We start from the raw sequence: 24566 nt of genomic DNA on the forward strand, positions 1-24566 counted from the left end.
AGGTTCAAATCATAGAAAGTTAGAGTGTCAGTCCTCTTGTACATAAGTCAGAATTGTGCCTTTTGAATTTAATTCGATGCAATTTCTGTGTTTCATCGTCAATAAGATGGTCCAAGGTATACAGTAAACCTGTAGTGAAGCATTGGAATCTAAAACTGGACTCACAGGAGAGGTTCAAATCATTGAAACTTAGAGTGACAGTCCTTTTGTACTTAAGTCGGCATTGTGGCTTTTGTTTTAAATTCGGATGCAATTTCTGTGCTTCATCGTCAATAAGAACGTCCAAGGTATAGAGTAAACCTGAAGTGAAGAATTGGAATCTAAAACTGGACTCACAGGAGAGGTTCAAATCATAGAATGTTAGAGTGTCAGTCCTCTTATACTTAAGTCGGCATTGTGCCTTTTGAATTAATTTCGGATGCAATTTCTGTGTTTCATCGACAACACGAAGGTCCAAGGGATACAGTAAACCTGAAGTGAAGCAACGGAATCTAAAACCGGTCTCACAGGAGAGGTTCAAATCATAGAATGTAAGAAGTGTCAATCCTCTTGTACTTACGTCGGTATTGTGCCTTTTGTATTAAATTCAGATGCAATTTCTGTGTTTGATCGTCAATAAGAAGGTCCAAGGGATACAGTAAACCTGCATCGGAATCTAAAACTGGACTCACAGGAGAGGTTCAAATCATAGAAAGTTTAGGTGTCAGTCCTCTTGTATTTAAGTCGGCATTGTGCCTTTTGAATTTAATTCAGATGTAATTTCTGTGCTTCATCGTCAATAAGAAGGTTCAAGGTATACAGTAAACCTGAAGTGAAGCATCGGAATCTAAAACTGGACTCAAAGGAGAGGTTCAAATCATAGAAAGTTAGAGTGTCAGTCCTCTTGTACTTAAGTCGGCATTTTGCCTTTTGTATTACATTCGGATGCAATATCTGTGTTTCATCGTCAATTAGAAGGTCCAAGGTATACAGTAAACCTGAAGTGAAGAATCGGAATCTACAACTGGACTCACAGGAGAGGTTTAAATCATAGAAAATTAGATTGTCAGCCCTCTTGTACTTAAGTCGGAATTGTGCCTTTTGAATTTCTTTTCGATGCAATTTCTGTGCTTCATCGTCAACAAGAAGGTTCAAGGTATACAGTAAATCGGAAGTGAAGCATCGGAATCAAATACTGGACTCACAGGAGAGGTTCAAATCATAGAAAGTTAGAGTGCTTGTCCACTTGTACTTAAGTCGGCATTGTGCCTTATGTATTAAATTCGGATGCAATTTCTGTGTTTCAACGTCAATTAGAAGGTCCAAGGTGTTCATTAAACCTGAAGTGAAGCATCGAAATCTAAAACCGGTCTCACAGGAGATGTTCAAATCATAGAAAGTTAGAGTGTCAGTCCTCTTGTACGTAAGTCGGCATTGTGCCTTTTGTATTAAATTCGGATGCAATTTCTGTGCTTCATCGTCAATAAGAAGGTCCAAGGCATACAGTAAACCTGAAGTGAAGCATGGGAATTTAAAACTGGCCTCACAGGAGAGGTTCTAAACATAGACAGCATGAAGTTTCAGTCCTCTTGTACTTATGTCGTCATTGTGCCTTTTGAATTTAATTCCGAGGCAATTTCTGGGCTTCTTCGTCAATAAGAAGGTCCAAGGTATACAGTAAACCTGAAGTGAAGCATCGGAATCTAAAACTGGACTCACAAGATAGATTCTAAACATAGGCTGTAAGAAGAGTCAGTCCTCTTGTACTTAAGTCGTCTTTGTGCTTTTGAATTTAATTCGGATGCAATTTCCATGCTTCATGGGTAATAAGAACTTCCAAGGTATACAGTAAACCTGAAGTGAAGCATCGGAATCTAAAACTGGACTCACAGGAGAGGTTCAAATCATAGAAAGTTAGAGTGTCATTCCTCTTGTACTTAAGTCGGCAATGTGCCTTTTGTATTAAACTCGGATGCAATTTCTGTGCTTCATCGTCAATAAGGTGGTCCAAGGTATACAGTAAACCTGAAGTGAAGAATCGGAATCTACAACTGGACTCACAGGAGAGGTTTAAATCATAGAAAAATAGAGTGTCGGTTCTCTTGTACTTAAGTCGGCATTGTGCCTTTTGAATTTCTTTCCGATGCAATTTCTGTGCTTCATCGTCAATACGAAGGTTCAAGGTATACAGTAAACCTGAAGTGAAGCATGGGAATCTAAAACTGGACTCACAGGAGAGCATCAAATCATCGAAAAGTTGAGTGTCAGTCCTCTTGTACTTAAGTCGGCATTGTGCCTTATGTAATAAATTCAGGATGCAATTTCTGTGTTTCAACGTCTTTTAGAAGGTCCAAGGTATACAGTAAACCTGAAGTGAAGCATCGTAATCTAAAACCGGTCTCACAGGAGGGGTTCAAATCATAGAAAGTCAGAGTGTCACCATTCTTGTACTTAAGTCGGCATTGTGAATTTTGTATTAAATTCGGATGCAATTTCTGTGCTTCATCGTCAATAAGAAGGTCCAAGGTATACAGTAAACTTGAAGTGAAGCATCGGAATCTAAAACTGGCCTCACTGGAGAGGTTCTAAACATAGACAGTAAGAAGTGTCAGTCCTCTTGTACTTATGTCGTCATTGTGCCTTTTGAATAAAATTCGGATACAATTTCTGTGTTTCATCGACAATAAGAAGGTCCAAGGTATACAGTAAACCTGAAGTGAAGCATCGCAATCTAAAACTGGTCTCACAGGAGAGATTCTAAACATAGATTGTAAGAAGTGTCAGTCCTTTTGTACTTAAGTCGTCATTGTGCCTTTTGAATTTAATTCGGATGCAATTTCTGTGCTTGATCGTCAATTAGATGGGCCAAGGTATACAGTAAACCTGAAGTGCAGCATTGGAATCCAAACCTGGTCTCACGGGAAGGTTCTAAACATAGACAGAAAGGAGAGTCAGTCCTCTTGTACTTAAGTCAGCATTGTGCCTTTTGAATAAAATTCGGATACAATTTCTGTGTTTCATCGACAATAAGAAGGTCCAAGGTATACAGTAAACCTGAAGTGAAGCATCGCAATCTAAAACTGGTCTCACAGGAGAGATTCTAAACATAGATTGTAAGAAGTGTCAGTCCTTTTGTACTTAAGTCGTCATTGTGCCTTTTGAATTTAATTCGGATGCAATTTCTGTGCTACATCGTCAATACCAAGGTCCAAGGTATGCAGTAAACCTGAAGTGAAGAATCGGAATCTACAACTCGACTCACAGGAGAGGTTCAAATCATAGAAAGTTAGAGTGTCAGTCCTCTTGTACTTAAGTCGGCATTGGGCCTTTTGAATTAAATTCGGATACAATTTCTGTGTTTCATCGACAATAAGAAGGTCCAAGGTATACAGTAAACCTGAAGTGAAGCATCGCAATCTAAAACTGGTCTCACAGGAGAGATTCTAAACATAGATTGTAAGAAGTGTCAGTCCTTTTGTACTTAAGTCGTCATTGTGCCTTTTGAATTTAATTCGGATGCAATTTCTGTGCTTGATCGTCAATTAGATGGGCCAAGGTATACAGTAAACCTGAAGTGAAGCAATGGAATCCAAACCTGCTCTCACAGGAAAGGTTCTAAACATAGACAGAAAGGAGAGTCAGTCCTCTTGTACTTAAGTCGACATTGTGCCTTTTGTACTAAATTTGGATGCAATTTCTGTGTTTCATCGTCAATAAGAAGGTCCAAGAGATACAGTAAACTTGAAGTGAAGCATCGGATTCTAAAACTGGACTCACAGGAGAGGTTCTAAACATAGGCAGTAAGAAGAGTCAGTCCTCTTGTACTTAAGTCGTCATTGTGCCTTTTGAATTTAATTCGGATGCAATTTCTGAGCTTCATCGTCAATAAGAATGTCCAAGGTATACAGTAAACCTGAGGTGAAGCATCGGAATCTAAAACTGTACTCACAGGAGAGGTTCAAATCATAGAAAGTTAGAGTGTCATTCCTCTTGTACTTAAGTCGGTATTGTGCCTTTTGTATTAAACTCGGATGCAATTTCTGTGCTTCATCGTCAATAAGAAGGTCTAAGGTATACAGTAAACCTGAAGTGAAGAATCGGAATCTACAACTGAACTCACAGGGGAGGTTCAAATCATAGAATGTTAGAGTTTCAGTCCTCTTGTACTTAAGTCGGCATTGTGCCTTTTGAATTAAATTCAGATGCAATATCTGTGTTTCATCGTGAATTAGAAGGTCCAAGGTATACAGTAAACCTGAAGTGAAGCATTGGAATCTAAACCTGGTCTCACAGGAAAGGTTCTAAACATAGACAGTAAGACGAGTCAGTCCTCTTGTACTTAAGTCTTCATTGTGCCTTTTGTACTCAATGCGGATGCAATTTCTGTGTTTCATCGTCAATAAGAAGGTCCGAGGTATACAGTAAACCTGAAGGGAAGCATCGCAATCTTAAACCGGTCTCACACGAGATGTTCAAATCATAGAAAGTTCGAGTGTCAGTCCTCTTGTACTTAAGTCGGCATTTGCCTTTTGAATTAATTTCGGATTCAATTTCTGTGCTTCATCGTCAATTAGAAGGTCCAAGGTATACAGTAAATCTGAAGCGAAGCATCGGAATCTACACCAGGACTCACAGGGGAGGTTCAAATCATAGATAGTTAGAGTGTCAGTCCTCTTGTACATAAGTCAGAATTGTGCCTTTTGAATTTAATTCGATGCAATTTCTGTGTTTCATCGTCAATAAGATGGTCCAAGGTATACAGTAAACCTGTAGTGAAGCATTGGAATCTAAAACTGGACTCACAGGAGAGGTTCAAATCATTGAAACTTAGAGTGACAGTCCTTTTGTACTTAAGTCGGCATTGTGGCTTTTGTTTTAAATTCGGATGCAATTTCTGTGCTTCATCGTCAATAAGAACGTCCAAGGTATAGAGTAAACCTGAAGTGAAGAATTGGAATCTAAAACTGGACTCACAGGAGAGGTTCAAATCATAGAATGTTAGAGTGTCAGTCCTCTTGTACTTAAGTCGGCATTGTGCCATTTGAATTAATTTCGGATGCAATTTCTGTGTTTCATCGACAACACGAAGGTCCAAGGGATACAGTAAACCTGAAGTGAAGCAACGGAATCTAAAACCGGTCTCACAGGAGAGGTTCAAATCATAGAATGTAAGAAGTGTCAATCCTCTTGTACTTACGTCGGTATTGTGCCTTTTGTATTAAATTCAGATGCAATTTCTGTGTTTGATCGTCAATAAGAAGGTCCAAGGGATACAGTAAACCTGCATCGGAATCTAAAACTGGACTCACAGGAGAGGTTCAAATCATAGAAAGTTTAGGTGTCAGTCCTCTTGTATTTAAGTCGGCATTGTGCCTTTTGAATTTAATTCAGATGTAATTTCTGTGCTTCATCGTCAATAAGAAGGTTCAAGGTATACAGTAAACCTGAAGTGAAGCATCGGAATCTAAAACTGGACTCAAAGGAGAGGTTCAAATCATAGAAAGTTAGAGTGTCAGTCCTCTTGTACTTAAGTCGGCATTTTGCCTTTTGTATTAAATTCGGATGCAATATCTGTGTTTCATCGTCAATTAGAAGGTCCAAGGTATACAGTAAACCTGAAGTGAAGAATCGGAATCTACAACTGGACTCACAGGAGAGGTTTAAATCATAGAAAATTAGATTGTCAGCCCTCTTGTACTTAAGTCGGAATTGTGCCTTTTGAATTTCTTTTCGATGCAATTTCTGTGCTTCATCGTCAACAAGAAGGTTCAAGGTATACAGTAAATCTGAAGTGAAGCATCGGAATCAAATACTGGACTCACAGGAGAGGTTCAAATCATAGAAAGTTAGAGTGCTTGTCCACTTGTACTTAAGTCGGCATTGTGCCTTATGTATTAAATTCGGATGCAATTTCTGTGTTTCAACGTCAATTAGAAGGTCCAAGGTGTTCATTAAACCTGAAGTGAAGCATCGAAATCTAAAACCGGTCTCACAGGAGATGTTCAAATCATAGAAAGTTAGAGTGTCAGTCCTCTTGTACGTAAGTCGGCATTGTGCCTTTTGTATTAAATTCGGATGCAATTTCTGTGCTTCATCGTCAATAAGAAGGTCCAAGGCATACAGTAAACCTGAAGTGAAGCATGGGAATTTAAAACTGGCCTCACAGGAGAGGTTCTAAACATAGACAGCATGAAGTTTCAGTCCTCTTGTACTTATGTCGTCATTGTGCCTTTTGAATTTAATTCCGAGGCAATTTCTGGGCTTCTTCGTCAATAAGAAGGTCCAAGGTATACAGTAAACCTGAAGCGAAGCATCGGAATCTAAAACTGGACTCACAAGATAGATTCTAAACATAGGCTGTAAGAAGAGTCAGTCCTCTTGTACTTAAGTCGTCTTTGTGCTTTTGAATTTAATTCGGATGCAATTTCCATGCTTCATGGGTAATAAGAACTTCCAAGGTATACAGTAAACCTGAAGTGAAGCATCGGAATCTAAAACTGGACTCACAGGAGAGGTTCAAATCATAGAAAGTTAGAGTGTCATTCCTCTTGTACTTAAGTCGGCAATGTGCCTTTTGTATTAAACTCGGATGCAATTACTGTGCTTCATCGTCAATAAGGTGGTCCAAGGTATACAGTAAACCTGAAGTGAAGAATCGGAATCTACAACTGGACTCACAGGAGAGGTTTAAATCATAGAAAAATAGAGTGTCGGTTCTCTTGTACTTAAGTCGGCATTGTGCCTTTTGAATTTCTTTCCGATGCAATTTCTGTGCTTCATCGTCAATACGAAGGTTCATGGTATACAGTAAACCTGAAGTGAAGCATGGGAATCTAAAACTGGACTCACAGGAGAGCTTTAAATCATCGAAACGTTGAGTGTCAGTCCTCTTGTACTTAAGTCGGCATTGTGCCTTATGTAATAAATTCAGGATGCAATTTCTGTGTTTCAACGTCTTTTAGAAGGTCCAAGGTATACAGTAAACCTGAAGTGAAGCATCGTAATCTAAAACCGGTCTCACAGGAGAGGTTCAAATCATAGAAAGTCAGAGTGTCACCACTCTTGTACTTCAGTCGGCATTGTGAATTTTGTATTAAATTCGGATGCAATTTCTGTGCTTCATCGTCAATAAGAAGGTCCAAGGTATACAGTAAACTTGAAGTGAAGCATCGGAATCTAAAACTGGCCTCACTGGAGAGGTTCTAAACATAGACAGTAAGAAGTGTCAGTCCTCTTGTACTTATGTCGTCATTGTGCCTTTTGAATCTAATTCCGATTCAATTTCTGTGCTTCATCGTCAAGAAGGAAGTCCAAGGTATACAGTAAACGTAAAGTGAAGCATCGGAATCTGAAACTGGACTCACAGGAGAGGTTCAAATCATAGAAAGTTAGGGTGTCATTCCTCTTGTACTTAAGTCGGCATTGTGCCATTTGTATTAAATTCGGATGCAATTTCTGTGCTTCATCGTCAATAAGAGGGTCCAAGGTATACAGTAAACCTGAAGTGAGGAATCGGAATCTAAAACTGGTCTCACAGGAGAAGTTCAAATCATAGGATGTTAGAGTGCCAGTCCTCTTGCAATTAAAGTGGCATTGTGCCTCATGTATTATGTTCGGATGCAATTTCTGTGTTTCATCGTCAATTAGAAGGTCCAAGGTATACAGTAAACCTGAAGTAAAGTTTCGGAATCTAAAACTGGTCTCACAGGGAAGGTTCTGATCATAGACTGTAAGAAGTGTCAGTCCTCTTGTACGTAAGTCGGCATTGTGCCTTTTGTACTGAATTCGAATGCAATTTCTGTATTTCATCGTCAATAATAAGGTCCAAGGGATACAGTAAACCTTAAGTGAAGCATCGGAACCTAAAACCGGTCACACAGGAGAGGTTCAGTTCATAGAATGTAAGAAATGTCAGTCCTCTTGTACTTAAGTCGGCATTGTGCCTTTTGTATTTAATCCGCGTGCAATTTCTGTGTTTCATCGTCAATAAGAAGGTCCAAGGAATACAGTAAACGTGAAGTTAATCATCGGAATCTAAAACTGGACACACAGGAGAGGTTCAAATCATAGAAACTTAGAGTGTCAGTCCTCTTGTACTTAAGTCGGCATTGTGCCTTTTGATTTCAATTCCGATGCACTTTCTGTGTTTCATCGTCAATAAGAAGGTCCAAGGTATACAGTAAACCTGAAGTGAAGCATCGGAATCTAAAACTGACTCACAGGAGAGGTTCAAATCATAGAATGTTAGAGAGTCAGTCCTCTTGTACTTAAGTCGGAGTTGTGCATTTTGAATTTAATTCGATGCAATTTCTGTGTTTCATCGACAATAAGAAGGTCCAAGGTATTCAGTAAACCTGTAGTGAAACATCGGAATCTAAAACTGGACTCACAGGAGAGGTTCAAATCATTGAAACTTAGAGTGACAGTCCTTTTGTACTTAAGTCGGCATTGTGGCTTTTGTTTTAAATTCGGATGCAATTTCTGTGCTTCATCGTCAATAAGAACGTCCAAGGTATAGAGTAAACCTGAAGTGAAGAATTGGAATCTAAAACTGGACTCACAGGAGAGGTTCAAATCATAGAATGTAAGAGTGTCAGTCCTCTTGCACTTAAGTCGGCATTGTGCCTTTTGAATTAATTTCGGATGCAATTTTTGTGTTTCATCGTCAATTAGAAGGTCCAAGGTATACAGTAAACCTGAAGTGAAGCATCGGAATCTACAACTGGTCTCACAGGAAAGGTTCTAAACCTAGATAATAAGAAGAGTCAGGCCTCTTGTACTTATGTCGGCATTGTGCCTTTTGTATTAAATTCTGATGCAATTTCTGTGTTTCATCGACAATACGAAGGTCCAAGTGATACAGTAAACCTGAAGTGAAGCATCGGAATCTAAAACCGGTCTCACAGGAGAGGTTCAAATCATAGAATGTAAGAAGTGTCGTTCCTCTTGTACTTACGTCGGTATTGTGCCTTTTGTATTTAATTCGGATGCAATTTCTGTGTTTGATCGTCAATAAGAAAGTCCAAGGGATACAGTAAACCTGAAGTGAAGCATCGGAATCTAAAACTGGACTCACAGGAGAGGTTCAAATCATAGAAAGTTTAGGTGTCAGTCCTCTTGTACTTAAGTCGGCATTGTGCCTTTTGAATTTAATTCAGATGTAATTTCTGTGCTTCATCGTCAATAAGAAGGTTCAAGGTATACAGTAAACCTGAAGTGAAGTATCGGAATCTAAAACTGGCCTTACAGGAGAGTTTCAAATCGTAGAAAGTTAGAGTGTCAGTCCTCTTGTACTTAAGTCTGCATTTTGCCTTTTGTATTAAATTCGGATGCAATATCTGTGTTTCATCGTCAATTAGAAGGTCCAAGGTATACAGGAAACCTGAAGTGAAGAATCGGAATCTACAACTGGACTCACAGGAGAGGTATAAATCATAGAAAATTAGATTGTCAGCGCTCTTGTACTTAAGTCGGAATTGTGCCTTTTGAATTTCTTTCCGATGCAATTTCTGTGCTTCATCGTCAATAAGAAGGTTCAAGGTATACAGTAAATCTGAAGTGAAGCATCGGTATCTAAAACTGGACTCACAGGAGACGTTCAAATCATAGAAAGTTAAAGTGCCAGTCCTCTTGTACTTAAGTCGGCATTGTGCCTTATGTATTACATTCGGATGCAATTTCTGTGTTTCAACGTCAATTAGAAAGTCCAAGGTGTTCAGTAAACCTGAAGTGAAGCATCGAAATCTAAAACTGGCCTCACAGGAGAGGTTCTAAACATAGACAGCAAGAAGTTTCAGTCCTCTTGTACTTATGTCGTCATTGTGCATTTTGAATTTAATTCCGATGCAATTTCTGTGCTTCTTCGTCAATAAGAAGGTCCAAGGTATACAGTAAACCTGAAGTGAAGCATCGGAATCTAAAACTGGACTCACAAGATAGATTCTAAACTTAGGCACTATGAAGAGTCAGTCCTCTTGTACTTAAGTCGTCTTTGCGCTTTTGAATTTAATTCGGATGCAATTTCCGTGTTTCATGGGTAATAAGAACTTCCAAGGTATACAGTAAACCTGAAGTGAAGCATCGGAATCTAAAACTAGATTCACAGGAGAGGTTCAAATCATAGAAAGTTAGGGTGTCATACCGCTTGTACTTAAGTCGGCATTGTGCCTTTTGTATTAAACTCAGATGCAATTTCTGTCCTTCATCGTCAATAAGAAGGTCCAAGGTATACAGTAAACCTGAAGTGAAGCATTGGAATCTAAAACTGGCCTCACAGGATAGGTTCTAAACATAGACAGTAAGAAGTGTCAGTCCTGTTGTACTTAAGTCGGCATTGTGCCCTTTCTATTTAATTTGGATGCAATTTCTGTGTTTGATCATCAATAAGAAGGTCCAAGGGATACAGTAAACCTGAAGTGAAGCATCGTAATCTAAAACTGCACTCACAGGAGATGTACTAAACATAGGCAGTAAGAAGAGTCTGTCCTCATGTACTTAAGCCGTCATTGTGCCTTTTGAATTTAATTCGGATGCAATTTCTGTACTTCATCGGCAATAAGAACGTCCAAGGTATACAGTAAACCTGAAGTGAAGCATCGGAATCTAAAACTGGACTCACAGGAGAGGTTCAAAACATAGAAAGTTGGAGTGTCATTCTTCTTGTACTTAAGTCGGCATTGTGCCTTTTGTATTAAACTCGGATGCAATTTCTGTGCTTCATCGTCAATAAGAAGGTCCAAGGTATACAGTAAACCTGAAGTTAAGCATCGCAATCTAAAACTGGACTCACAGGTGAGGTTCAAATCATAGAAAGTTAGAGTGTCATACCTCTTGTACTTAAGTCGGCATTGTGCCTTTTGTATTAAACTCGGATTCAATTTCTGTCCTTCATCGTCAATAAGAAGGTCCAAGTTATACAGTAAATCTGAAGTGAAGATTCGGAATCTGCAACTGGACTCACAGGAGAGATTTAAATCATAGAAAATTAGAGTGTCAGTCCTCTTGTACTTAAGTCAGCATTGTGCCTTTTGAATTTCTTTCCGATGCAATTTCTGTGCTTCCTCGTCAATAAGAAGGTTCAAGGTATACAGTAAACCTGAAGTGAAGCATCGGAATCTAAAACTGGACTCACAGGAGAGGTTCAAATCATAGAAAGTTATAGTGTCAGTCGTCTTGTACTTAAGTTGGCATTGTGCCTTTTGAATTTAATTCCGATGCAATTTCTGTGCTTCATCGTCAATAAGAAGGTTCAAGGTATACAGTAAACCTGAAGTAAAGCATCGGAATCTAGAACTAGACTCACAGGAGAGGTACAAATCATAGAAAGTTGAAGTATCAGTCCTCTTGTACATAAGTCGGCATTGTGCCTTTTGAATTTAATTCCGATGCAATATCTGTGCTTCATCGTCAATAAGAAGGTCCAAGGTATACAGTAAACCTGAAGGGAAGCATCGGAATCTAAATCCGGTCTCACAGGAGAGGTTCAAATCATAGAAAGTTAGAGTGTCATTCCTGTTGTACTTAAGTCGGCGTTGTGCCTTTTGTATTAAATTCGGATGCAATTTCTGTGCTTCATCGTCAATAAGAAGATCCAAGGTATACAGTAAACCTGAAGTGAAGCATCGGAATCTAAAACTGGCCTCACAGGATAGGTTCAAACCATAGACAGTAAGAAGTGTCAGTCCACTTGTACTTATGTCGTCATTGTGCCTTTTGAATTCAATTCCGATGCAATTTCTGTGCTTCATCGTCAATAAGAAGGTCCAAGGTATACAGTAAACCTGAAGTGAAGCATCGGAATCTAAATCCGGCCTCACAGGAGAGGTTCATATCATAGAATGTAAGAAGTGTCAGTCCTCTTGTACTTAAGTCGGAATTGTAAATTTTGTATTTAACCTTGATGCAATTTCTGTGTTTCGTCGCCAATAAGTAGGTCCAAGGGGTTCAGTAAACCTGCAGTGAAGCATCGCAATCTAAAACTGGACTCACAGGAGAGATTAAAATCATAGAAAGTTAGAGTGTCAGTCCTCTTGTACTTAAGTCGGCATTGTGCCTTTTGTACTAAAATCGGATGCAATTTCTGTGCTTCATCATTAATAAGAATGTCCAAGTTATACAGTAAACCTGAAGTAAGGCACTGGAATCTAAAACTGAACTCACAGGAGAGGTTCTAAACATAGGCAGTAAGAAGAGCCTGTCCTCTTGTACTTAAGTCGTCATTGTGCCTTTTGAATTTAATTCCGCTGCAATTTCTGTGCTTCATCGTCAATAAGAAGGTCCAAGGTATACAGTAAACCTTAAGTGAAGCTTCGGAATCCAAAACTGGTCTCACAGGAAAGGTTCTGAACATAGACAGTAAGAAGTGTCAGTCCTCTAGTACGGAAGTCGGCATTGTGCCTTTTGTACTAAATTCGGATGCAATTTCTGTGTTTCATCGTCAATAGGAAGGTCCAAGGGATACAGTAAACCTGAAGTGAAGCATCGGAATCTAAAACTGGACTAACAGGAGAGGTTCAAATCATAGATACTTAGAGTGTCAGTCCTCTTGTACTTAAGCTGGCATTGTGCCTTTTGAATTTAGTTCCGATGCAATTTCTGTGTGTCATCGTCAATAAGAAGGTCCAAGGTATACAGTAAACCTGAAGTGAAGCATCGGAATCTAAAACTGGACTCACAGGAGAGGTTCAAATCATAGAAAGTTAGAGTGTCAGTCCTCTTGTACTTAAGTCGGCATTGTGCCTTTTGAATTTAATTCGATGCAATTTCTGTGTTTCATCGTCAATAAGAAGGTCCAAGGGATACAGTAAACCTGCAGTGAAGCATCGCAATCTAAAACCGGTGTCACAGGAGAGGTTCAAATCATAGAATGTAAGAAGTGACAGTCCTCTTGTACTAAAGTCGGCATTGTGACTTTTCTATTTCAATCGGATGCAATTTCTGTGTTTGATCATCAATAAGAAGGTCCAAGGGATACAGTAAACCTGAAGTGAAGGATCGGAATCTAAAACTGGACTCACAGGAGAGGTTTAAATCATAGAAAATTTAAGTGTCAGTCCTCTTGTAGTTAAGTCGGCATTGTGCCTTTTGAATTTAATTCCGATGCAATTTCTGTGCTTCTTCGTCAATATGACGGTTGAAGGTATACAGTTAACCTGAAGTGAAGCATCGGAATCTAAAACTGGACCCTCAGGAGGGGTTCAAATCATAGAAAGTTAAAGTGTTAGTCCTCTCGTACTTAAGTCGGCATTGTGCCTTTTGTATTAAATTCGGATGCAATTTCTGTGTTTCATCGTCAATTAGAAGATCCAAGAAATACCGTAAACCTGAATTGAAGCATCGGAATCTAAAACCGGTCTCACAGGAGAGGTTTAAATCCTAGAAAGTTACAGGGTCAGTGCTCTTGTACTTAAGTCGGCATTGTGCCTTTTGTACTAAATTCGGATGCAATTTGTGTGCTTCATCATCAACAAGAATGTCCAAGGTATACAGTGAACCTGAAGTGAAGGATCGGAATCTAAAACTGGACTCACAGGAGAGGTTCTAAACATAGAAAGTTAGAGTGTCATTCCTCTTTTACTTAAGTTAGCATTGTGCCATTTGTATTAAATTCGGATGCAGTTTCTGTGCTTCATCGTCAATACGAAGGTCCAAGGTATACAGAAAAACTGAAGTGAATAATCGGAATCTAAAACTGGACTCACAGGAGAGGTTAAAATCATAGAAAGGTAGAGTGTCAGTCCACTTGTACTTAGGTCAGCATTGTGCCTTATGTATTAAGTTCGGATGCAATTTCTGTGTTTCATCGTCAATTAGAATATCCAGGGTATACAGTAAACCTGAAGTGAAGCTTCGGAATCTAAAACTGGTTCCACAGGAAAGGTTCTCAACATAGACAGTAAGAAGTGTCAATCCTCTTGTACGTAAGTCGGCATTGTGCCTTCTGTACTGAATTCGGATGCAATTTCTGTGTTTCATCGTCAATAAGAAGGTTCAAGGGATACAGTAAACCTGAAGTGCAGCATCGGAATCTAAAACCGGTCTCACAGGAGAGGTTCAAATCATAGAAAGTTAGAATGTCAGTCCTCTTGTACTTAAGTCGGCATTGTACCTTTTGTATTAAATTTGGATGCAATTTCTGTGCTTCATCGTCAATAAGAAGGTCCAAGGTATACAGTAAACCTGAAGTGAAGCATCGGAATCTAAAACTGGCCTCACAGGAGAACTTCTAAACATAGACAGTAAGAAGTATCAGTCCACTTCTACTTATGTCGGCATTGTGCCTTTTGAATTTAATTCCGATGCAATATCTGTGCTTCATCGTCAATAAGAAGGTCCAAGTTAAACAGTAAACCTGAAGTGAAGAATCGGAATCTAAAACTGGACTCACAGGAGAGGTTCAAATCATAGAAAGTGAGAGTGTTATTCCTCTTGTACTTAAGTCGGCATTGTGCCATTTGTATTAAATTCGGATGCAGTTTCTGTGCTTCATCGTCAATAAGAAGGTCCAAGGTATACAGTAAACCTGAAGTGAAGAATCGGAATCGAAAACTGGACTCACAGGAGAGGTTCAAATCATAGAAAGTTAGAGTGTCAGTCCACTTGAACTTAAGTCGGCATTGTGCCTTATGTATTTCGTTCGGATGCAATTTCTGTGTTTCATTGTCAATTAGAAAGTCCAAGGTATACAGTAAACCTGAAGTGAAGCTTCGGAATCTAAAACTGGTCTCACAGGAAATGTTCTTAACATAGACAGTAAGACCTGTCAGTCTTCTTGTACGGAAGTCGGCATTGTACCTTTTGTACTAAATACGGATGCAATTTCTGTGTTTCATCGTCAATAAGAAGGTCCAAAGGATACAATAAACCGGAAGTGAAGCATCGGAATCTATAACCGGTCTCACAGGAGAGTTTCAAATCATAGAATGTAAGAAGTGTCAGTCCTCATGTACTTAAGTAGGCATTGTGAATTTTGTATTTAATCCGGATGCAATTTCTGTGTTTCGTCGCCATTAAGTAGGTCCAAGGGATACATTAAACCTGAAGTGAAGCATCGGAATCTAAAACTGGACTCACAGGAGAGGTTTAAATCATAGAAAGTTAGAGTGTCATTCCTCTTGTATTTAAGTCGTCACTGTGTCTTTTGTATTAAACTCGGATGCAATTTCTGTGCTTCATCATCAATAAGAAGGTCCAAGGTATACAGTAAACCTGAAGTGAAGAATCGGAATCTACAACTGGACTCACAGGAGAGGTTTAAATCATAGAAAGTTAGTGTCAGTCCTCTTGTACATAAGTCGGCATTGTGCGATTTGAATTTCTTTGCGATGCAATTTCTGTGCTTAACCGTCAATAAGAAGGTTCAAGGTATACAGTAAACCTGAAGTGAAGCATCGGAATGTAAAACTGGACTCTCAAGAGGGGTCAAATCATATAAAGTTGGAGTGTCAGTCCTTTTGTACTTAAGTCGGCATTGTGCCTTTTGTATTACATTCGGATGCAATTTCTGTGTTTCATCGTCAATTAGAAGATTCAAGATATACCGTAAACTTAAATTGAAGCATTGGAATCTAAAACCGGTCTCACAAGATAGGTTTAAATCATAGAAAATTAGAGGGTCAGTCCACTTGTACTTAAGTCGTCATTTTCCCTTTTGTACTAAATTCGGATGCAATTTATGTGCTTCATCATCAATAAGAATGTCCAAGTTATACAGTAAACCTGAAGTGAAGGATTGTAATCTAAAACTGGACTCACAGGAGAGGTTCTAAACATAGGCAGTAAGAAGAGCCAGTCCTCTTGTACTTAAGTCGTCATTGTGCCGTTTGAATTTAATTCGGATGCAATTTCTGTGCTTCATAGTCAATAAGAAGGTCCAAGGTATACAGCAAACCTGAGGTGAAGCATCGGAGACTAAAACTGGACTCACAGGAGAGGTTCAAATCATAGAAAGTTAGAGTGTCAGTCCTCTTGTACTTAAGTCGGCATTGTGACTTTGGTTTTACGTTCGGATGCAATTTCTGTGTTTCATCGTCAATAAGAAGGTCCAAGGGATACAGTAAACCTGCAGTGAAGCATCTCAATCTAAAACCGGTGTCAAAGGAGAGAATCAAATCATAGAATGTAAGAGGTGACAGTCCTCTTGTATTTAAGTCGGCATTGTGCCTTTTGTATTAAATTCGGATGCAATTTCTGTGTTTCATCGTCAATTAGAAGATCCAAATATACCGTAAACCTGAATGAAGCATCGGAATCTAATACCGGTCTCACAGGAGAGGTTTAAATCCTAGAAAGTAAGGGGGTCAGTCCTCTTGTACTTAAGTCGACATTGTGCCTTTTGTACTAAATTTGGATGCAATTTCTGTGTTTCATCGTCAATAAGAAGGTCCAAGAGATACAGTAAACTTGAAGTGAAGCATCGGATTCTAAAACTGGACTCACAGGAGAGGTTCTAAACATAGGCAGTAAGAAGAGTCAGTCCTCTTGTACTTAAGTCGTCATTGTGCCTTTTGAATTTAATTCGGATGCAATTTCTGAGCTTCATCGTCAATAAGAATGTCCAAGGTATACAGTAAACCTGAGGTGAAGCATCGGAATCTAAAACTGTACTCACAGGAGAGGTTCAAATCATAGAAAGTTAGAGTGTCATTCCTCTTGTACTTAAGTCGGTATTGTGCCTTTTGTATTAAACTCGGATGCAATTTCTGTGCTTCATCGTCAATAAGAAGGTCTAAGGTATACAGTAAACCTGAAGTGAAGAATCGGAATCTACAACTGGACCCACAGGAGAGTTTTAAATCATAGAAAGTAAGAGTGTCAGTCCTCTTGTACATAAGTCGGCATTGTGCGTTTTGAATTTCTTTGCGATGAAATTTCTGTGCTTAACCGTCAATAAGAAGTTTCAAGGTATACAGTAAACCTGAAGTGAAGCATCGGAATCTAAAACTGCACTCACAGGAGAGGTTCAAATCATAGAAAGTTAGAGTGTCATTCATCTTGTACTTAAGTCGGCATTGTACCATTTGTATTAAATTCGGATGCAGTTTCTGTGCTTCATCGTCAATAAGAAAGTCCAAGGTATACGGTAAACCTGAAGTGAAGAATCGGAATCTAAAACTGGAATCACAGGAGAGGTTCAAATAATAGAAAGTTAGAGTGGCAGTCCTCTTGTACTTAAGTCGGCATTGTGCCTTATGTACTAATTTCGGAAGCAATTTCTGTGTTTCATCGTCAATAAGAAGGTCCAAGGGATACAGTAAACCTGAAGTGAAGCATCGGAATCTAAAACCGGTCTCACAGGAGGGGTTCAAATCATAGAAAGTTATAGTGTCAGTCCTCTTGTACTTAAGTCGGCATTGTGCCTTATGTATTTCGTTCGGATGCAATTTCTGTGTTTCATCGACACTTAGAAGGTCCAAGGTATACAGTAAACCTGAAGCGAAGCTTCGGAATCTAAAACTGGTCTCACAGGAAAGGTTCTGAACATAGACAGTAAGAAGTGTCAGTCCTCTTGTACGGAAGTCGGCATTGTGCCTTTTGTACTAAATTCGGATGCAATTTCTGTGTTTCATCGTCAATAACAAAGTCAAAGGATACAGTAAACCTGAAGTGAAGCATCGGAATCTAAAACCGGTCTCACCGGAGAGGTTCAAATCATAGAATGTAAGAAGTGTCAGTCCTCATGTACTTAAGTAGGCATTGTGAATTTTGTATTTAATCCGGATGCAATTTCTGTGTTTCGTCGCCAATAAGTAGGTCCAAGGGATACATTAAACCTGAAGTGAAGCATCGGAATCTAAAACTGGACTCACAGGAGAGTTTCTAAACATAGGGAGTAAGAAGAGTCAGTCCTCTTGCACTTAAGTCGTCATTGTGCCTTTTGAATTTAATTCGGATGGAATTTCTGTGTTTCATCGTCAATAAGTTGGTCCACGGTATACAGTAAACCTGAGGTGAAGCATCGGAATCTAAAACTGGACTCAGACGAGAGGTTAAAATCATAGAAAGTTTGAGTGTCATTCCTCTTGTACGTAAGTCGGCATTGTGCCATTTGTATTAAATTCGGATGCAGTTTCTGTGCTTCATCGTCAATAACAAGGTCCAAGGTATACAGTAAACCTGAAGTGAAGAATCGGAATCTAAAACTGGACTCACAGGAGAGGTTCAAATCATAGAAAGTTAGAGTGTCAGTCCTCTTGTGCTTAAGTCGCATTGGGCCTTATGTATTTCGTTCGGATGAAATTTCTGTGTTTAATCGTCAATTAGATGGTCCAAGGTATACAATAAACCTGCAGTGAAGCATCGGAATCTGAAACTGGTCTCACAGGAAAGTTTCTTAACATAGACAGTAAGAAGTGTCAGTCCTCTTGTACAGAAGTCGGCATTGTGCCTTTTGTACTAAATTCGGATGCAATTTCTGTGTTTCATTGTCAATAAGAAGGTCCAAGGGATACAGTAAACCTGAAGTGAAGCATCGGAATCTAAAACCAGTCTCACAGGAGAGGTTCAAATCATTGAATGTAAGAAGTGTCAGTCCTCATGTACTTAAGTAGGCATTGTGAATTTTGTATTTAATCCGGATGCAATTTCTGTGTTTCGTCGCCAATAAGTAGGTCCAAGGGATACATTAAACCTGAAGTGAAGCATCGGAATCTAAAACTCGACTCATAGGAGAGGTTCAAATCATAGAAAGTTAGAGTGTCAGTCCTCTTGTACTTAAGTCGGCATTGTGCCATTTATACAAAATTTGGATGCAATTTCTGTGTTTCATCGTCAATAAGAAGGTTTAAGGGAAACAGTATACCTGCAGTGAAACATCGCAATCCAAAACCGGTGTCACAGGAGAGGTTCAAATCATAGAATGTAAGAAGTGACAGTCCTCTTGTACTTAAGTCGGCATTGTGACTTTTCTATTTAATTCGGATGCAATTTCTGTGTTTGATCATCAATAAGAAGGTCCAAGGGATACAGTAAACCTGAAGTGAAGGATCGGAATCTAAAACTGGACTCACTGGAGAGGTTCAAATCATAGAAAGTTAGAGTGTCAGTCCTCTTGTACTTAAGTCGGCATTCGGCCTTTTGAATTTTATTCCGATGCAATTTCTGTGTTTCATCGTCAACAAGACGGTCCAAGTTATACTGTAAACCTGATGCGAAGCATCGGAAAATATAACTGGACTCACAGGAGAGGTTCAAATCATAGAAAGTTAGAGTGTCAGTCCTCTTGTACTTAAGTCGGCATTGTGCCTTTAGAATTTAATTCCGATGCAATTCATGTGCTTCATCGTCAATAAGAAGGTCCAAGGTATACAGTAAACCTGAAGTGAAGCATCGGGATCTAAAACTGGACTCACAAAAGAGGTTCAAATCGTAGAAAGTTAGAGTGGCAGTCCTCTTGCACTTAAGTAGGCATTGTGCCTTTTGTATTAAATTCGGATGCAATTTCTGTGCTTCATCGGCAATAAGAAGGTCCAAGGTAAACAGTAAACCTGAAGTGAAGAATCGGAATCTAAAACTGGACTCACAGGAGAGGTTAACATCATAGAAAGTTGGAGTGTCAGTCCTCTTGTACTTAAGTCGGCATTGTGGCTTTTGTATTAAATTCGGATGCAATATCTGTGTTTCATCGGCAATTAGAGGGTCGAAGGTATACAGTAAACCTGAATTGAAGCATCGTAATCTAAAACCGGTCTCAAAGGAGAGGTTTAAACCATAGAAAGTTAGAGTGTCAGTCCTCTTGTACTTAAGTCGGCATTGTGTCTTTTGTACGTAATTCGGATACAATTTCTGTGCTTCATCGTCTATAAGAAGGTCCAAGGTATACAGTAAACCTGAAGTAAAGCATCGGAATCTAGAACTAGACTCACAGGAGAGGTACAAATCATAGAAAGTTGAAGTGTCAGTCCTCTTGTACTTAAGTCGGCATTGTGCCTTTTGAATTTAATTTCGATGCAATATCTGTGCTTCATCGTCAATAAGAAGGTCCAAGGTATACAGTAAACCTGAAGGGAAGCATCGGAATCTAAATCCGGTCTCACAGGAGTAGTTCAAATCATAGAAAGTTAGAGTGTCATTCCTGTTGTACTTAAGTCGGCGTTGTGCCTTTTGTATTAAATTCGGATGCAATTTCTGTGCTTCATCGTCAATAAGAAGATCCAAGGTATACAGTAAACCTGAAGTGAAGCATCGGAAAATAAAACTGGCCTCACAGGATAGGTTCAAACCATAGACAGTAAGAAGTGTCAGTCCACTTGTACTTATGTCGTCGTTGTGCCTTTTGAATTCAATTCCGATGCAATTTCTGTGCTTCATCGTCAATAAGAAGGTCCAAGGTATACAGTAAACCTGATGTGAAGCATCGGAATCTAAATCCGGTCTCACAGGAGAGGTTCAAATCATAGAATGTAAGAAGTGTCAGTCCTCTTGTACTTAAGTCGGAATTGTAAATTTTGTATTTAACCTGGATGCAATTTCTGTGTTTCTTCGCCAATAAGTAGGTCCAAGGGATTCAGTAAACCTGCAGTGAAGCATCGCAATCTAAAACTGGACTCACAGGAGAGGTTAAAATCATAGAAAGTTAGAGTGTCAGTCCTCTTGTACTTAAGTCGGCATTGTGCCTTTTGTACTAAAATCGGATGCAATTTCTGTGCTTCATCATTATTAAGAATGTCCAAGTTATACAGTAAACCTGAAGTGAGGCACTGGAATCTAAAACTGAACTCACAGGGGAGGTTCTAAACATAGGCAGTAAGAAGAGCCTGTCCTCTTGTTCTTAAGTCGTCATTGTGCCTTTTGAATTTAATTCCGCTGCAATTTCTGTGCTTCATCGTCAATAAGAAGGTCCAAGGTATACAGTAAACCTTAAGTGAAGCTTCGGAATCCAAAACTGGTCTCACAGGAAAGGTTCTGAACATAGACAGTAAGAAGTGTCAGTCCTCTAGTACGGAAGTCGGCATTGTGCCTTCTGTACTAAATTCGGATGCAATTTCTGTGTTTCATCGTCAATAGGAAGGTCCAAGGGATACAGTGAACCTGAAGTGAAGCATCGGAATCTAAAACTGGACTAACAGGAGAGGTTCAAATCACACATACTTAGAGTGTCAGTCCTCTTGTACTTAAGCTGGCATTGTGCCTTTTGAATTTAGTTCCGATGCAATTTCTGTGTGTCATCGTCAATAAGAAGGTCCAAGGTATACAGTAAACCTGAAGTGAAGCATCGGAATCTAAAACTGGACTAACAGGAGAGGTTCAAATCATAGAAAGTTAGAGTGTCAGTCCTCTTGTACTTAAGTCGGCATTGTGCCTTTTGAATTTAATTCGATGCAATTTCTGTGTTTCATCGTCAATAAGAAGGTCCAAGGGATACAGTAAACCTGCAGTGAAGCATCGCAATCTAAAACCGGTGTCACAGGAGAGGTTCAAATCATAGAATGTAAGAAGTGACAGTCCTCTTGTACTTAAGTCGGCATTGTGACTTTTCTATTTCAATCGGATGCAATTTCTGTGTTTGATCATCAATAAGAAGGTCCAAGGGATACAGTAAACCTGAAGTGAAGGATCGGAATCTAAAACTGGACTCACAGGAGAGGTTTAAATCATAGAAAATTTAAGTGTCAGTCCTCTTGTAGTTAAGTCGGCATTGTGCCTTTTGAATTTAATTCCGATGCAATTTCTGAGCTTCTTCGTCAATATGACGGTTGAAGGTATACAGTAAACCTGAAGTGAAGCATCGGAATCTAAAACTGGACCCTCAGGAGGGGTTCAAATCATAGAAAGTTAAAGTGTTAGTCGTCTTGTACTTAAGCCGGCATTGTGCCTTTTGTATTAAATTCGGATGCAATTTCTGTGTTTCATCGTCAATTAGAAGATCCAAGAAATACTGTAAACCTGAATTGAAGCATCGGAATCTAAAACCGGTCTCACAGGAGAGGTTTAAATCCTAGAAAGTTACAGGGTCAGTGCTCTTGTACTTAAGTCGGCATTGTGCCTTTTGTACTAAATTCGGATCCAATTTGTGTGCTTCATCATCAACAAGAATGTCCAAGGTATACAGTGAACCTGAAGTGAAGGATCGGAATCTAAAACTGGACTCACAGGAGAGGTTCTAAACATAGATAGTTAGAGTGTCATTCCTCTTTTACTTAAGTTAGCATTGTGCCATTTGTATTAAATTCGGATGCAGTTTCTGTGCTTCATCGTCAATACGAAGGTCCAAGGTATACAGAAAAACTGAAGTGAAGAATCGGAATCTAAAACTGGACTCACAGGAGAGGTTCAAATCATAGAAAGGTAGAGTGTCAGTCCACTTGTACTTAGGTCGGCATTGTGCCTTATGTATTAAGTTCGGATGCAATTTCTGTGTTTCATCGTCAATTAGAATATCCAGGGTATACAGTAAACCTGAAGTGAAGCTTCGGAATCTAAAACTGGTTCCACAGGAAAGGTTCTCAACATAGACAGTAAGAAGTGTCAATCCTCTTGTACGTAAGTCGGCATTGTGCCTTCTGTACTGAATTCGGATGCAATTTCTGTGTTTCATCGTCAATAAGAAGGTTCAAGGGATACAGTAAACCTGAAGTGCAGCATCGGAATCTAAAACTGGCCTCACAGGAGAACTTCTAAACATAGACAGTAAGAAGTATCAGTCCACTTCTACTTATGTCGGCATTGTGCCTTTTGAATTTAATTCCGATGCAATATCTGTGCTTCATCGTCAATAAGAAGGTCCAAGTTAAACAGTAAACCTGAAGTGAAGAATCGGAATCTAAAACTGGACTCACAGGAGAGGTTCAAATCATAGAAAGTGAGAGTGTTATTCCTCTTGTACTTAAGTCGGCATTGTGCCATTTGTATTAAATTCGGATGCAGTTTCTGTGCTTCATCGTCAATAAGAGGGTCCAAGGTATACAGTAAACCTGAAGTGAAGCATCGGAATCTAAAACTGGCCTCACAGGAGAACTTCTAAACATAGACAGTAAGAAGTATCAGTCCACTTCTACTTATGTCGGCATTGTGCCTTTTGAATTTAATTCCGATGCAATATCTGTGCTTCATCGTCAATAAGAAGGTCCAAGTTAAACAGTAAACCTGAAGTGAAGAATCGGAATCTAAAACTGGACTCACAGGAGAGGTTCAAATCATAGAAAGTGAGAGTGTTATTCCTCTTGTACTTAAGTCGGCATTGTGCCATTTGTATTAAATTCGGATGCAGTTTCTGTGCTTCATCGTCAATAAGAAGGTCCAAGGTATACAGTAAACCTGAAGTGAAGAATCGGAATCGAAAACTGGACTCACAGGAGAGGTTCAAATCATAGAAAGTTAGAGTGTCAGTCCAGTTGAACTTAAGTCGGCATTGTGCCTTATGTATTTCGTTCGGATGCAATTTCTGTGATTCATCGTCAATTAGAAAGTCCAAGGTATACAGTAAACCTGAAGTGAAGCTTCGAAATCTAAAACTGGTCTCACAGGAAATGTGCTTAACATAGACAGTAAGACGTGTCAGTCTTCTTGTACGGAAGTCGGCATTGTGCCTTTTGTACTAAATACGGATGCAATTTCTGTGTTTCATCGTCAATAAGAAGGTCCAAAGGATACAATAAACCGGAAGTGAAGCATCGGAATCTATAACCGGTCTCACAGGAGAGTTTCAAATCATAGAATGTAAGAAGTGTCAGTCCTCATGTACTTAAGTAGGCATTGTGAATTTTGTATTTAATCCGGATGCAATTTCTGTGTTTCGTCGCCATTAAGTAGGTCCAAGGGATACATTAAACCTGAAGTGAAGCATCGGAATCTAAAACTGGACTCACAGGAGAGGTTCTAAACATAGGCATTAAGAAAAGTCAGTCCTCTTGTACTTAAGTCGTCATTGCGCCTTTTGAATTTAATTCGGATGCAATTTCTGTGCTTCATCGTCAATAAGAAGGTCCAAGGTATACAGTAAACCTGAGGTGAAGCATCGGAATCTAAAACTGGACACACAGGAGAGGTTCAAATCATAGAAAGTTAGAGTGTCATTCCTCTTGTACTTAAGTCGTCACTGTGTCTTTTGTATTAAACTCGGATGCAATTTCTGTGCTTCATCATCAATAAGAAGGTCCAAGGTATACAGTAAACCTGAAGTGAAGAATCGGAATCTACAACTGGACTCACAGGAGAGGTTTAAATCATAGAAAGTTAGTGTCAGTCCTCTTGTACATAAGTCGGCATTGTGCGATTTGAATTTCTTTGCGATGCAATTTCTGTGCTTAACCGTCAATAAGAAGGTTCAAGGTATACAGTAAACCTGAAGTGAAGCATCGGAATGTAAAACTGGACTCTCAAGAGGGGTCAAATCATAGAAAGTTGGAGTGTTAGTCCTTTTGTACTTAAGTCGGCATTGTGCCTTTTGTATTAAATTCGGATGCAATTTCTGTGTTTCATCGTTAATTAGAAGATTCAAGATATACCGTCAACTTAAATTGAAGCATTGGAATCTAAAACCGGGCTCACAAGATAGGTTTAAATCATAGAAAATTAGAGGGTCAAACCACTTGTACTTAAGTCGTCATTTTCCCTTTTGTACTAAATTCGGATGCAATTTATGTGCTTCA

Source organism: Schistocerca americana, chromosome 10, assembly GCF_021461395.2.
Source record: "Schistocerca americana isolate TAMUIC-IGC-003095 chromosome 10, iqSchAmer2.1, whole genome shotgun sequence".
NCBI classification, from domain to species: domain Eukaryota; kingdom Metazoa; phylum Arthropoda; class Insecta; order Orthoptera; family Acrididae; genus Schistocerca; species Schistocerca americana.